The following is a 5,000-nucleotide window of genomic DNA, read 5'->3' as shown; positions in this document are numbered from 1 at the left end:
TATTTTATTCTGTGTATGAAGAATTTCTATTAGGAGAATCCTTACAAGTCTATCTAATATCTAAACGCAAACACTCACACACACACACACACACACACACACACACACACATATACATATATGTTTATTTTGAATCCATTAAAATTGCGTGTATATGTATTGATGGGTTCTTATAATGAGCTAATTGAATGTAATACCATTAGCTAATGCTATCTTGTAGACTAAAGTATGGCTGTGTGGAGGCACAGTCGGGGCAGTGTGGTGAGAAACTTGCATCCCAAGCTTCCTTAGCACTTACAATTCTGTTGGAGAGGCTGTGATAAAAATTTCACCGAGTATGGAACATTGGAGACTCTAGCGATAGAAGAGCTTTTCTACTCTAGGCACAAACCCCGAAATTTTGGGGGAAGGGGCCAGTACGCAACTGGTACATAATTTATCAAATCCCAAAGAAGGAAAAGCAAAATCGACCTCGGTGGAATTTCACCTCACAACGTAAAGACAGGTGAAGTACAACAAAGCAGTTCACACGGCGGGCTTTCGCTCGTGCCAGCTCGCCGCCTCTAGCGATAGAATAGAAGCCATGTTAACAATGACAACACTGTACAGTTAATGTTTTAACAGCTGTAGAATATAACTGGTATTAGTACAGAAGTGTTTTGTACTATTATTGTGCTATTACTGATAGAAAATAATATAAATATTATACGAGTATTTCGTTTGTTTTAAATTTATTTTTAATGGGTTTTCTCTTGAAATTTATATTCATATTATTGATTAATGGTATTTATTTTATAGAGAAAAAAATAAAAATACGTTCCCTCCGTCTGTTACGACAACGAGGGATCCAGTTCATCCGATCGACAGAAGAGCCTGCTCGTGAAATTAACGTGCAATTCGCCGAACACTCCGCAGATATGCGTACCGTACTTTACAGGAATTTTCAGTGTGACACGACTGGCGTTTTGAATTACAGGTACAAATAATTTTCACCAGGTGTGTGGACTGGAAAACCTGAAACAATGTGCTTAGCTCAAGGAGACAACGCACCACCAGGAATCGAATACACGTCCTTATGATAGTGAGCCGAGTGCGCTGCACCACTAAACCACGTGACATCAATCTTTATAACGTTTATTTTGCAGCTAAAATTTGAAGATAAAAGATATTAGAAGAAAAAAACTTTGATATATTCAATTATGTAAGTGACATATTGCGGCTTCCATGAAAAGAATGTTTATATGTGGTTTGTTAAACACAATTCCTGTTCTATAATTCACATAATATGTTTTCACAATCAAGATTTAGCGAAGATATTAAATCATACCTTCCTATGTTCGCTTCTTCGAAATGAATCCTAATCTTTCAATAGTAATTTTACATTGGAAAATATGACTTGAGCAGGCAAATGTAACTCGACGCTACTGTTTGCTTTATAAAATATGTGAAGGGCACTTAACAGAATGTTTTCCGAGATAACAGGCTAGTTAGAAAAAAGGTTTGACATGGGAATAATATATAGCAACAACGATATTTCCGTGGATATTATCAGGGGAGAGAGCTACCATATCCAAATGTGGAGTAAATTTGATAGAGTTTTCGACTTCCAAATATGATTATGGAATGTCTAACTTATTTTTATGAATAGAAAGTGCGTATAAACGTTTTAAATATCAACATGAAAATATTGTTAAAATGCCTATAAAATGGTCGTATTTGTTTTATAGACTCAAGTCAACAAATAGCTTGGTGATATCTGTGTAAGTTCATGGTTTCCATTGTCACATAACGGAGCGCGTTGTAACCTTCAGCAAGGCATTACATTTCACTTCGTTTCCGTATATAATCCATTCCACCTAATTAAAATATCAAACCAGTAAGATCAGAGAAAGTCGTGCAGGAGACTGGTATCTCTTCTCGGAAGATTCTGTTATTCTCTTTCGATCATACGGCTCGAAATTGGAATAAGATCCTGCGTGGTGAGTCAATAACATTAAGTTTATTAAGTTGCCCAGAATGTTCCGGACGATTCGATAATTTTGATATTACACGGTCTAAAAATGGCATGACTCGTATGTTGGCATCACATTCAGCACGATGTACCGCTGCTTATGTCTCACACCAACAATCACATTTATCAGCAGTTTTCTAGTTCAAAAAAGGAGAACAAAAAGTTGCTCCTGTGATATGTAACGATTGCGTTCTCTCAAAAGTGAAAGCGCTGATGAAACATGAAGGACCACGTGTGATGTGTATCCTGAAGTGGCAGTAAATGAATCAAGAACTCGGAGAGAATTAGCAAATTTCAAACGCTGAGGATTTTAGCTTAGAAAATCCTCGTTGCTCCGGAAGACTTTCAGACTCATACGATGATCTTTTAAAAGTAAGTATTGAATCACACGCCCAGAATCGCAAATACGAAGATTCCAGAAATGCTGGAAGTTCTAACGAATTCTGTTTATGCACACAGTGAAATTTGAGTTGATTTCCCCCTATGATGTATGGAACCACCCCAGTCTATCAGAGTAAAACTGCTTACACCGGTATTCCACCTACGATATAATCATCAAAAGCATGAAACTAAAATTCGTGTGAATCGATTGGTGACTGAAGATGAGATGTTATTTTTTTCCAATCATGATAGGGTGTAGAGACGGCCCCATGGTATTTCTGAGAATCCATAACGTCAGCTTCTAAAAGGGCGTGTTATAATACATGTCTGGTGAGATTTCAATAACAATGATATTTTCATGAGCTTCTCCCACACAACCAAAATTTCGATTCTGATATGTACTTCCGCCAGCAGAAGGAATTGAATCCAAAGATTCACCAGATCAGTGCGCAAGTAGCCAACGGAGGAAGAGTTTGTATTCCAACAACACAACCCAACACCTCATACAGCTTTGCTTAGCCACACAAAGTTTGTTGTGTTTGGATGGAGTCTCACATGGCATCTAACATACTCACCCAACATGGCACTATCTGACTTGCTTTGCCCCCCGCGAAATTCTTTGAAGAGAAAATGTTAAATGATTTAGAAAGAGTCAATGGCTACCTGGAAAGCGACCAAAGCAACTCAATCCAACGAGAATTGAATTTTGGAGTCGCTTAAAAGATGGAAGTCATTAACAAAAATAGAGTGTGGTTTGATAAATAAAAGAATATTTCACTACAAATGAATTTGTTTTATTTTCATCCTTCAAAGCCTGTGAGAACATTTCGCGTGACCTAATGACTTGAAGAAAATTTAAAGGATGACACCTAAAATGAACATTCAAACGCTTAACTAGCATAATTATATAGCCTTCATAAGAGGATCCATTAATGTTTTACAAAATACTTTCTAACATTTTAAGACTGCAGGTGGAATTTCAATGCGATTTACAAGCATATATGCTATTTTGTAGCCAAATAAAATATTTGTTTTAAAATATTGGATTCAAATTTTGGCACAAGGCCGTCAATTTCAGGGTAGGAGATAAAGTACATTACATCGATTCCAGTGTTCAACTGGTACTTCCTTTATCGACCTCGAAAGGACGAAAGGGAAAGTCGACTCTGGGCACTTTTGAACTTCCAATGTAAAGTTCAACGAAATACCGCTACGCATTTTTCCTGCACGCTAGCTCTTCCGCCAGATCGTCGCCTCATGTTTAGTATCAAATATGATTTCACATTTTGGCACAACGCCAGAAATTCTGAGGGAGTAGTGGATCAATTACACCAACCCAAGTACTCAACTGGTACGTATTGTATCGATTCCGAGGCACGAATGGCAAAGTTAAACTCAGAAGGTAAAGATGGCTGAAATGCTGAAGAGCTTGTTGTCCGGCGTCCTAAAGAATCTGTTAGCTCGTCACCTTTCTTTCCTATTTAATACTGCAATGCGATTGTAATCAATTGGCAGGCACATTAAATTATTAAACAGATTACTGTTGATGTTTAGGTTCAAATCTCTCCAACTTCACATTTTTTCTTTTATTTTCACTCTTGCAGTGTCAATAAAATGCGAAATCACTCAACCATTAAATGCACCAAAACAACATGAACTCATTCCTATTGTCGAAATATTTGTTATATATTGAGAAACCATTCAATAATGAAACTAAAATCCATGACGAAGTCTAATCTATTCCAACAAACTTAAACCTACTTTGCTTCAGTTCCATAATTTATGGGGAATTTAGAACAAATAATTTAAAAGAAATTTCGCAAATTTATTTCAGAAAGTAAAATTTATTTCTCCCCCATCATCACAATTTATCTCTGAATATTCCATAGCAATAAATACCTTAATATATTTATCAAATTACATTTATTTTATTTTATTGCCTATAAAATGAGGAGAAAAATAAAACAAATATACACAGCTGAAATTCTTAATTTTGTTTCGTTGAATGTATTTCGCTATTTTGACAATTATTAGCCGCCATTTTGAAAACGGAACAATCAAATTGCAAATTGAATATTCATTTATGATATTCTAAATATTGCATACTTCTAAACGATAATTATATTTGGATAACAAATACAAAACTTAAAATACACCATTTCTATTGGAATATAAATTATATAAATTAGATGAAAGGGAATCAAATTAGATTTTCGATACACACACATTAGCAAAAATACAGAGGAGACAATATAATATGCGTGCATATGCGTATTTGTGTGTTTATATGAATGTGCATGTATGTATGTCTGTGCGGTAAAACTGTAATCAAATGAACAAAAAAAAAAATTAATGTACTGGAATGTATATATAAATATTGTTCTTTCTGTAGCTACCGGAAATGATATTAAAAACGAAACGGAAAAAACGGAAATGCTCATTATATGATATTTTTGTGTTGGTGATAGAAATCTATGAATAGACGAAAGTAACATGGTTTAGATTCTGCAGTATATATTAATAATAGTAATAAATGGTATTATAACTTACTTTTAATGAAATAATAAAGGGAAAAGAAAGAATATTTATATGCATATATATATATATA

This window comes from Octopus bimaculoides, chromosome 6 (genome assembly GCF_046866305.1).
Source record: "Octopus bimaculoides isolate indiv1 chromosome 6, ASM4686630v1, whole genome shotgun sequence".
Taxonomy (NCBI): Eukaryota; Metazoa; Mollusca; class Cephalopoda; order Octopoda; family Octopodidae; genus Octopus; species Octopus bimaculoides.
Note: the sequence above shows the minus strand (reverse complement) of the source record.